Source organism: Mytilus galloprovincialis, chromosome 10, assembly GCF_965363235.1.
Source record: "Mytilus galloprovincialis chromosome 10, xbMytGall1.hap1.1, whole genome shotgun sequence".
Taxonomy (NCBI): Eukaryota; Metazoa; Mollusca; class Bivalvia; order Mytilida; family Mytilidae; genus Mytilus; species Mytilus galloprovincialis.
Window position 1 is genome coordinate 52,007,498 of NC_134847.1, and position 12,636 is coordinate 52,020,133.

A 12,636-nucleotide genomic window follows, 5' to 3' on the forward strand; every position below is an offset into this window, starting at 1 on the left:
GGTTGTCTATAATTGCTTACATCAACTTCATTTGAACTATATTGCATAACTATCCCATTTGAAATCATACCAAATCTCCTTAGTTTTATATAACCTGTATAAACATCGGTTATTTGATAAAGTTATGACGTCACTGCATTAAATTAATAAAGCGTACTTCGATTAGAGAAGCTAAAAAGTGGACGTCGATTTGAGAACCAAAAAAAACCGTCAATTAGTGGGGTAGAAAATTGGTCGTGGATTTGGCATGTTATTTTTATGTCGTCGGATTTCGACTTCGATTTGAGGAACGGCCGTCAATAAGATACCGATGAGTCTTACTTATATATGAAAATAGTATATAATACAATACCATTTGGTTTTTTTAAAGTTTTTTTTTTTTGTTATAATTATCAAAAGAGTTATTTTGTGTGATGCTACGTTTCGATATTTGGTGTCATGATATATAGTGCGATTGCAGTTTATCTTATATTTGTTAAGAATCTAACGACGAATACAGAAACATTTAATCCCTTAGTATACTATAAATGTATAAAATGACTTGATTTGGGATTTTGATTGCGCGACCGTAAACGTATTATACGGGAGAACTACATTTGCGCGAAATTCAAAATGACAAGCATTTCGTTTGCGCGAAGAAATCGTATAAAATACTCTTGTGCGAATTTACCTGAGTTTTTTATTGTGAGAATAACCTGATTTTACGGATTTTTATGATTTTTATGATTTTTTTTATTTTATTTAGGAAAATGAGATAAAATGTTGGTTGGTGGTTGTCTATCATATTTGTTAAGAACATAGTTTGCAATCATATAACATTTTCAATTCTTCTATTTAAGAGATAATATGTGGCAGCCGTATAGATTTGTTTTCATTTTACAATGGGTTGGGCATTTATATTGGATTATTTCCGATCGATAGTGATGGGTAGAATACATGTGGTAATAGCTGTAAAAAGACGCTGGACCATTGTTGGTACGATTTGTTACTTCATTAGACACTGTACGTCGTCCAGAGTGTGATTGCAGCTCAATAGTTACGTAAATGTTTTCTTTGTAGTCAGCAAATTTATTTCATTTCTTATTAACAGGAACATCTGACAATATATCGTCAGGAAAACTGTTCTCAACTTCCTCCGCTAAAAGAAATGGCAATCAGAAAATTTGCGTTAACCATTTTTCTATTTCATTTGACCTATCTTTGTCCTCATTAGCTAAACCTAAATTTTGTATTTTATCCAAGATGAAAACGACAACCTTTGATTGTAGTATTTGGATGAATTTTAACAAAAAGTTCAAATTAATTCCTTTTTTGTCAACTATAAGTACATTTTCTGAACTTTAGAATTTCTTTAACCCGACCATTCACGACTCAATAATGTCTCCATCAAGACTCCCACCCGACCACTAATTGAAAACATATTTGAATTCCGACCAATTCACAATCTCTAGACGATCTTTACTCAACTAGCTAGGACAAATCACCTATAATCGATCTCAGCCTGATCTTGACCAGACCAGGTCGACCTGGTCGTATAGGGGTCGTAGGGATAGTCTGGAATGTGTCAGGTATGTAAAATTTCAGTATAACAAACGTCTGAATTTGTTAAGCCCCGACGCAGCGGTACGTACGTCCAATCAGTTTGTTTCCTTTCTCTCTAAATTTTGCTCCAACCAACTGTTATGACACGTATACACAATGCTTATTACCATAATACACAGATCATGTGCGAATTTGGATGGCGTATCTTTTATAGATTTTGAGTAATGACCATTTATAATGCTGTATATATATGCAAGCGGTGCATTATTTGTGTTCCATGGACACATTCTCTTTTTAAGTCATTTGGTTAGATTCAGTAGTTTACAGAAGGTCCGAGTAAAATCAGACATTTAAAATATATATCTACATCTGAACGAAGCGGTTGGCTTATAGGCAAGGTGGTTAGTCCTCCAGTTTAATAGCTGTGGGGGACCTTGAAAAGAGCGTAGAAGACAAAAAAAAAGTCGTAGACAGCAACGTGCGCCAAGGAATCTTGGTGGTGAGACAGAGGTTGACACGACGACATCTGTATGGGCAAAATGAAAGACTTGCAGGAGTTTAACAAAGAAGATCCCAAATGTTTATAAAAACGTCTTGAAAGTAGAGTAGGAAGCTGATATGTTATAGTAGTTTTTGTTGCTCTTTTCTTGAAAATGACATCATCAAATGAGATTTTTCCCTAAATTGGTACTGGTTAGAAAAAAATATACGTAACATTTTACCAGCCCCTTTTCTTTCCTATCCTACAAATTAAGCCTACTGTTTGTGTCATATATGTGTATATATGTGTAATCAGTATTTTGTATAGATTTGATATCCAGAAATTGAAAGGTTAATGTTAGAATATATTTTTGACGCCTCCATGGCACCAACCTACATGTTTTTGCTAAAAGTGGTGTAAAGGTGTTACACATTTCCTCAAAATTTGGTCAAAAGTTGAAATTTCAATCCCTTGGAGTGATACCTTTTCTCAAACTGTTTACATATATCCATCAAGAGATCAAATAAAAATCATTTGACTTTCGTCTCATTTTTTTGTTTGCGTCTAAAAGATCGTGTGAAAAAAAGTTTTTGTAAACATTTTGCCCCTCTGCATATTTGTGCCTCTCCCAAGTCAGGGGCCTTTTCAATGAATTAGTACACATTTTCTTTAAGGGGACAGATGTAGCCCGCCACCGGGTGCGAAATTTTCTCCATGTGTTGAAACATTAACATTTTGCCCTACAAAAAATTCGGGACCTTATGAAAATACGGACTCTACAAATGAAAAATAATCTTGATGTTCATATAAACAAACTGTGAATGGCTCAATTCCTTCCGGTGCATCTGAGATCATTAAAGTTTTCGTGTTGCTAAGTTTATTGTTTTCTATGCTGTGATATGTTGGCTGCTCAGCTGATCTCAGCTGTTTGTCTTCTCGTCGGTTTTCGTTTTTCGCCATGGCTGCATCGGTTTGTTTTCAGTCTACTGATTGCCCTTGGCTTACTCATGCAGATGTCGGTATAATGGTATTTTTCTAGTTATAGCAGTAAAATTGTTAGCGGGGCAAAATTGAAAAAAAGCATAATTAGGAAGGGACATGTAGCAAGTCTACTATGAAATCTCAATTAAGAAAATGTCGTTCTTAGATGTTGATGTAATTAAAGGTCAACGATTTACTACACATGGCATGCTTGACCTTGAAATACATTTAAAGAAACCAACTTTTATCTGTTTCTGCACAGATATAGCTGTCACTCACAGCATGTATTCAGAGAATTTATTAAAGGTGAAGCAATATGTCAAATTAGAAACACAAGTGACCATAACAAATTAAATAAACAATGTAACTAATTTCAAAGTGAAATTATTAGAAAGGGTTTATAATAACGTGAAAGTAGATGATAGTATTACTGATGATTTATCAATTGGTCGTACTGAATTACTACAACAAAACAAATAAAAATAAAATAGTACATTAGTTTCAACAATTCATATATACGTAAAATAAAGAAACATATTATGAAACAAGGGCATTTATTACAGTTTGACGAAGATTGTGTACAAATATTCAATACAGCACCAATTGTTGCGTATAGCAAGCACAAGAGTGTTGGAGATATGCTTAGTAGATCAAAGTTAAAGACTTTAACTTAAAATTGATAGTTGGACCCTGATGATGGCAGATCTGATATAATAACTAGATCTCATTAAGAAGAATTAAAATATCAATATATCAATATATACATGAATAACTTTCATATTTGATTATATTCAAATAATGCATCTTAAAATGACCATCTCAAGCTCAACTGCCGAAACACTAAAGTAGTGTCGGTTCCTATCATGCAGTATGAGATGCGTGGTTGCATGGGTGTTTTATTTGAATTGCAATAATTTTATACATAGGCAGTTACTCTCAAAATTTAGACTTAGTTATCATTCCCTAGGCATTGCATTGGGAAGGTACAGAAATATTCCAAGAGCACAAATATTATATAAAAAACGTGGAGTCCTAGATGACGAACTTCATTTCTTGTTGTATTGTGAAATTAACATATCATTGCGTTTGGAATTTCTAAAAGACTATGTACCACCATTTCAACATCTTGATCGATGAATTTAATAAACTAAACCACATTTTAAACCCCATTCCTGAACTTGTTTGTCATGTTGGAGTCTTCATTAAGCAGTTTTTAGATCTAAGGGGGTCAGACCCATGTGAGACAAGCTCATGCTTGTGTTTTATACATTAATTTATAATTGAACTATTAAAATATGTTCTATTATATTGTGTTTCATTGTATTGCATTGTACTTAAAATGTATATTTGTTTGTTTGTATTGCTTGACCCTTATGGGTGTAATTTTGTAATACAGGTTATTTTTATAACAAAACATGCACGAACTTTTTCACTTATGAGATGTATTATTTTGTCCCAAAGTTTCTCGATTCTGTCTGGCTTAAAACTTAAAAAATGTATAATATAGAATTATGATTCTTGTTCTCGCTCTTAAGCTGAAATTCTGTTACTACTTGTGCCAATTTTCAAGGAAATAGTTCTTTCTGTTCTGTACTATAGCCAGTGAATATTTGTAAAAACTTTTAAAAAAATGGGTCATAGAATTATGAACTTAGTCCAACTTTAAAGCTGAAATCAAACTCTCCTGCTGCATACATGTACGTAATGTTTTGTCACTGGCATATCTGTTCGTGTTTCGGCCTTAGCCAAAAAGTTCAAGGATTATTTGGACAATGTCTTGATAATTTCATTATCAGGTTTTCCAAATTTTATCCAAAAATTGAATGTTTCTTTGTGTAAATTCATAGATTTGACCCAAGTACATTTCGTAAGAAGCGCAGTCAACGCTAATACATGTACAACTCTATGAAATTACTTACAAGAAGCATTCAATATTATACTTAGACATAAATTGATCTAAACATTTACTAAATGATACTGCAGGTACGTAATTTCTACGGCAGGGACGTACATGTTAATAATTGTTAGCGAGAAGGCTCTGCTGGGTGCATAATTAATACATCACCTGATATGAGACAGAGATGATATAAGAAAATTATTGTTCATGTGTGCCGCGTTTCCAATCACCTTGTTTTAAAATTACCCGAAGCCAGTTTGATAAAATCCACTTATATACCAGGCAAAAACATTTGAATATATAAAATGTAATAATATTAAAAAAATATTTTTATATTAAAAAAGTTTTGTTTTTGTTTTCAAATGATCATATTATACATTTCATTTCTAGAAGTATTAATAAAAAAGGGCGGAGACTTTAGTGATGACAATTTTCTAGATTCGTTAAACACGCCTTCCAACAGTGAGATATACAGTCCAATCAAAATAAATTATACAGCCTATGCTACTTTCGAGTTTTGACCCTTTATTGATGTGTTTGAAATAGTATAGCATATGCTACAATTTGAAAATATAGCATAGTCAGTGTTTGTAATATAGCATATGCGATTAAAATGCAGACAAATATATATTGACCCTTTTGGTACGTCAAATATAGCTTATGCTGCTCTTTTTACTTTTGACCCTTTCCGTACGCCATAAGGATTTCAACCCTCTCCTATCCTGGGACAATGATGTAACACAACAATAAATTAAGAATAGGTTACGTGTATGTTTCATTGGTAGTATCAAACCCAATAAAATTCCATAATTAATGAAAATTGTATTATTGACAATTTTTTGGCGTTTTTAATCGATCTAATTCTTTAAACTATTTAATGCATTTATATCAAAACACATGTTAAACTATTCAAAAAATGTATGCATGTATCTAATGAACACATATTAGGCACATAGGTACGAATTCATGGGTCTATTGTATATTAATGCCATTTGTTTTCCTTTTTTACGAGCAGAATAACGGTATACAGAATTCTAGTATTTTACTTAAAACAGATATCAATCTTGAATATAATTTTTCATAAACTAAAAACATATATGTCGTTAACAAACAGGATGTCAAGGAATATGTAAGGGTGTAGCTCATATATGTATCTACGTGGTCGTGATCAGATTTTTAAATGAAGCTATTTTGAAAGTTTAAGTAACTTTGCATTAAATTAAGTCCTCAGGCAAGCATGTAAATTTCATCAAACAAAATAAAAATAATATCTTACAGAAAAATTAATGGGATAAATTTGGTTGACAACTGCATTGTGTTCAATGATAGATTTATCAAATTTTGAGTGTGTGTAATATACTATATTCCTTTGCAAATGATTGAAGATCAATCTGAAGAGTCTTATGCAGTTGTTATGTGGACGAAACGCACTTTTGAGTATCACATTATGAGCCTAGTTTCTTGGCGAGTTCAAAAAGTAAAATAACAAAAATACTGAACTACGAGGAAAAATTAAAAACGGAATGTCCGTAGTTGAATGGAATAATAAAAAACTGAAACACGTCAAACGATTTGATTACAGCTGTCATATTCCTGACATGGTTACGGTTTTTTCTTATGTAACAAAATGGTTGATTAAACCTAGTTTTATGGATAGCCGAACCTCTCACTTGTATGATAGTCGCATAAAAATTCAATGATATTGACAACGATGTGTGATCAAAACAAACAGACATAACAGGTAACATATCAATCTATATACGGGCTTCGCCGATTGGGAAATTAATTGTTTTTCTCAATTCATGATATCCATTTACATGACTCCTTTTAAAAGAAATCAAACAAAGCAATTACATATGGCGAAAATATATTTTACAACTGAGAGTTCAATATTGAAATGACCATCCTGACCTTTAAAATGGATACACATTTTCTAGTCATAAAGAAGGGAACAAAACCTGTCAGCATATTCCCTTTATTTTTTTTTTTATATTACTTTGAAAGGACACACAGATGCTGAAGCGAGTAGCTGTGCCATTTTATACGAAAAAAGTGCTGAGAATGGCAGATTTAAAGAAGAAAAAAATACACATCATTCTAAAGAACTGAATCAGTTTAACACACACGCGTTTTTCATTTGTCGGATATCAAAATAAATGAATGCTTATCTTATAAATTGTTTACTGCACTCATAAGTTTTCAAATTTTCTAGTTAGATCTGCTTAGTTATGTGAACAAATGGTGATTTACTTTTATTTAGATTGATTGATTGTTGGTTGCTTAACGTCCAGTGGCAAATATTTCATGCATATTCGGAACGGGTTTTATTTAGATAAAGGAAAACTTTCCTCAAAAATTTGCTTGTTTTTCAAATCGATTATCAATTTGCAGAATGATGTTAGAAAAAAAAATATATGGGGTCTTCATCAATGATACAAAATCAGTAAAATAGTCGTTATTATGAAAATAGATACAAATTGTGTGAACAGGAATTGGGACTAAGAAAGGGTGGTTTTCGTCCTTATAATATGTTAGTACACAACCTGGCCTAAGAGAAGAGAAAATTAAATTGGATACGCAATAACTTTATAAACACCGCAGAGCAGTAAAAAGTGTATCGACAGCACTATTCTTTTGTTGATTTTTACACTTAAACCCCAATTTAATAACACTGCCTTCAAAAGGTGCTTTTAAGTACAACTATGCATTTAGCGTTGCACGTATGTAATATATTAGTATACTGTTTGTTTGCGTTAAGATATATGACAAAATAATTTCATAAATGACCCTCACTTATTATGAGAATAAAGACAAGTAAACAAGCTTTGCCCATTGAACTTTGGTACATGTTATATGACGCTAATGATTAATTCCAACCACCCAACTCACAAATCCCATTGTTTTATCATCCTATTTATCATATGTTATGTAAAATGCACTATATAAATAAAATCTAGAAGTCAGGATTGACTTTGTGCACAAAATTATAATAAGGTAAGTGAATACTTATGTGTATAGTATTATATATGGCGCTTTATCTACTTTATTGAGTTTGAATTAACATTGTATCATAAAACAAATTTATTTTATCGGTGTATGTTAACTGTCTTCATATGTCTTTTGATTGAGTTAAGCTATTTCAGGCGATATTGCATAGTGTGTCTTTCTATGTCGTGTCAGATAAGGGCAAAAGTTCATATTCAAACGTTTACAAATGTTGACCTGGATAAAGAGTTGTCTCATTGGCACTCATACCACATCTTCTTAGATCTTTTTACTTTCAGTTTTATTAGGTTTCATTACAAAAATGAAAGTTGGGTTGTGAACTCACTTATTACCTTATTACTCAAATACATAAAAAACAACATTTAGAATGTTTTCTTTACAAATGTAATAAATCTAACATTTGTTTTTTTCTTAAATTTATGAAAATGGAGAGCAAAGGAGAGATAAGTAAATATTCGGGAATCAATATTTCAGCGATTTGACAAAGAAACACGTTTTTAAAGACTAATTGATATATTTGACCGTGATATTCATTCCATATATATCGGAAGAATGAAATTATTATGGCAAATGTAAAGTACGAATGACTACAGATGTTGTATATTGTCACGTGATTAGAATTTGTAACTGTGTTTTGCCTCTTTTTGTGCTTTCTCCAAAAACATATATCCGATAACTCAAGATATTGATATGTTGGAATGTTTATAATTTGTCAAAATATTTTTATCTGAAAAACGAGATTGAAATTCATATGATGATTAAATAGGTTTGATCAAAATGATGGCAATGTTCTGTTATTCCTCAGTGGAAAAAAACGTACTCCGGCTTGTTCCACCATTAAAAGAGGGGCGAAAGATACCTGAGGGACATTCAAACTTATCTAAGAAAGAGAAAAAAATATGTATTCGAAATAATTTGAAATTCTATCATTTCCAGATATAAATACCACCAAATTTATACTACTTGTATTTAAATAGATCATTATTAACTCAATCATATAATATTTTATATTAATGAGTTACAGAATGTATTTAAAATGAAATCATGAATGTGTAGTAGAATTTACTTTGAGGTCGGAATAAACAAACCAGAGTTATTGCCTTGTGTTCTTCTTCAGGGGTAAATTCATTAAAAAAAGATCTATTAGACTTCAATGCAAACCTATTTCTTGATTTTCATTCCTACCTGATTTACTTTTAGAAATCAGAAACTTTCATATATAATTCATTGAAGTTTCACATGGCCGTGTTCACAAACACTGTTATGTAGGATCGCACCAAGTTGCTACTCTGACCCGTTACCTTTTATATCTGTAGTAAAAACAATTTTGTTTTTATTTTCAGTTATAGACGATGCATTATAGATATGTGTTTATGTTTTGTGTGTATTTAGGAGTAATTGAAACCGAGGTGGTAAACAATTTTAGTACTTTTTCCAGATGTGGTCGATTCTTTTACAAAGGACAACGACCAAGTATCAGGAATTCTACTGGAGATATTGTTTACATATGTCAAAAGTACAAAGATCAGTATTTCTATGCTACTGTCTATGATAAAACTAATAGAATTCCAATATACAGTGCAGTACAACTTATCCAGCCTGATCAAAACAGAAACGACAAGCGTCTCGGTGACAAATTTTTTATCGAACCAAACCTTGCAGATAGAGGCGGAGGAAATATGATTGAGGTTAATAACCTTGAACATAATTTGAACAATGTGCATAGCGCAAAGTTTGGACAATATCAAGCACTGGATATAGACTACAAAGACAGTGGTTACGACAGAGGACATTTAAATCCCCAAATATTCAACACACAAAACGAAAACAGTAGATATGCAACCAACACGCTCACTAATATTGCTCCTCAATATGGACCATTCAACCAGGGAACATGGAATATTATGGAGAATGGTCTTGTGAACGCTGTAAGAGATAAATGTAAGTTTCCTGGAGCAAAAAGCTATGTTGTCATAGGAGTACAACCTAGCAACGATAAATTCATTACGCGAAAAATAGAAAAGACTGTAACAACACCCAGGGGGAAACAAAAAACTAAAAACGAATATGAAAACAGAGTGAATGTACCGGATTTTTATTGGACTGCGATTTGTTGTGATACATCCATGGCAACTCATCATACAGATATGGGATGGTCTTTTGGATATAAAGCGAATAACATTAATGAGAGTTCGGTACTCGTTTCTTTTTACCCTGTTCACGATTTTCTATCGAATCTTTACTCACAAATATTTGCTGACTATAAAGTTAGTGATGTGTATACTGTACAGGGATGTGAATTCAATAGAAACAATACTATAAGAATCATCAGGCACATTAAGGACAGTATTAAACAAGGTCCAATATTTGAAGCAAATCCTACAGGACGTTTCGAATCGTAACAATGTCTGCAGTAAGGTTCAAAACCTGTTATTTTTTTTTTTTTTTATATATAACTAGACCTGTCTTTAGTTAAATGCATTTTTATGTAAACAAAAAAAAATATAGTGTAGAAATAATAACATATCATGATTTTTTTTTTATTCATAAACTACAGAACAAAGGAAATAGCAAAATGTGCATAACATTTTAAACAAAATAAATATATACTTTATATAAGGTTATCCCTTTAAATCTATTATTTCATTCAATGACACCATTATCACGCGATTTTGCCAATAAAAACTAATCAGAACCATGGATACTATCGTATTAAGTATCAGACGAAATGAAATAGACGTTTTTCAAAAATATTTTGTAAAACTCATTTGCCCTGGCGACAGTGTTTTCCATCCGAACAAAATCTCATATGAGAATACCTTGTAGAAGTCTTTCAATCCTTCACAGGTAGTTAAAATAAATCATGCTACTTTAAAACGCTTAAAAAGAAACTATAAAATTGTTCTTCTTTTGTTTTTTATCTTCATGATTATTCAAGTATGTTTTTTAGATGTTGATGCTACAACGCAACTTAGTAGCCTCATTTAAACAATAAATATATCACTATCATTATTTTGAACAATATTTTATTCAAATAAATCAAAATATAAAATACGACTATCGGATTAGAATGCACACAATAGACTTCATTTATGAGAAATCCAAGTGTTTTGGAACAATTGTACTGACCAAATACAGAAATAAAACAGCATAGTGAAACTAGGTGATACACACAATGATGTATAAAATTGAATATTGATAGTACTCTATGTCTGTATGTCTGTTATTAACATACTTGTGCTGAAAAAACACGGCAATCTGGAATTTTCACGTCTACGGTACATGTTGTAACTTATACAGGGGTTGTGGCAGTCATCGATACCTATAAATAGACATTAGAAAATGTAGTATGCGTTTCAATGAGACAACATTCCGTCTAAGTCACTATATGTAAACGTACACAGTTAACAGGTCAAAATACGGCATTCAACACCGAGCCCTGGCTCACAACGAACAGTAAGCTATAAACGAACACCGACAAAACTATTGTAAAACCATTCAAACAGGATCAATACAAGTCTAATCTATATAAAAAAAAACGAGAAACACTTATGAACCACACCAACAAACGCCAACCACTGAGTATACGGCTCTTGATTTGGGACACGTGCAAACAAATGCAGCGGGTTTGAACGTTTTATCTGGCGCCAACCCTCAACATAAAATGAAACAGTGGTGTAACAATACGACATAAAAGGACAGCCTATAAAATATCAATAAAAACAGGCTCAGCTCTGTTTAAAATATACAATAAACTTTGCGATAAAATCAATTTGAAGACAATTTAAAAAATAAAACAATAACAATCAAAACCAAGGGGTAAACAAAGACTCAAAAACCAAAGGACATTTACATCAACAGTTATAAATAATAATTAAAAAACAACACGAACTCCATCAAAAACCGGGAGTGAAATCAGGTGCTCCGGAAGGGTAAGCATTTCCTGCAGATGTTGTTACGTTAATAAAAAAAAGAAAAAAAAAAAAGAAAAAAGCATTTCCTGCACCGTATATGGCACCCGTCGTGTTATTTCTTTAATCAGCTCATGACGGCGACCGTAAAATTTCTTGAGTGATGACCTTAATTTGATTGATTCATAGCCCTGTCTCAGCAACTTTTGAGAAAGCAGTATTCCTCGTTCAACAAAATCAACGTTCTTTGAGCTAGCCCTAGAGTAACGTATAACAAATAAAAATGACAAAATGTACAAAGAAATTTGAAAACTAAAGCATGTTGACTCAAATGCAATGATTAACATGTTATTTTCAAATTAACATCAACTTATTATATATGAAACGTAAAGATTAAAACGTTTGTGGTATGCAAGTATTTAAACTGGTAAGAATTCAACAAAAGTTGGTCTAGCTGTTTAGTCATTTTAATAAAAAAAAAAATTAAATACACTGATTGTTAAATTATTCAAATGTGTAACATATAACACATACTCATAGTGAGGTGTGTTTGATTTGAAACTTTGTGCAACGCTTACATCTAAGAACTATATTTGTTAAATGTGTATGTTCTTCAATCATATGGTTTTTGTTTAAATTGAAAGTAGCCGCATTCGTGTACTTGCTCAATCTTCTTATATGTTATGTATTATTATAAAATACAACATATATTTAAATATTAAGACTCAGCACAAGTGCGGCCACTACATTTCACATCAAAATTGTCTAAAAATAAGCACATGTTTTTCATTTGTCATTTCGGGGCCTTTTATAGCCGA

At 31.8% G+C, this 12,636-nt stretch overlaps 1 long non-coding RNA gene across 1 annotated transcript; it reads left to right on the forward strand.

The window, feature by feature from the left end:
- The first annotated feature begins 7,827 nt into the window (after positions 1-7,827).
- LOC143047798 (uncharacterized) lies at positions 7,828-10,919 on the forward strand. The gene is made up of 2 exons (XR_012969664.1): positions 7,828-7,895; positions 9,251-10,919. It is a non-coding gene; the product is annotated as an uncharacterized LOC143047798 (long non-coding RNA).
- Positions 10,920-12,636: the final 1,717 nt, after the last annotated feature.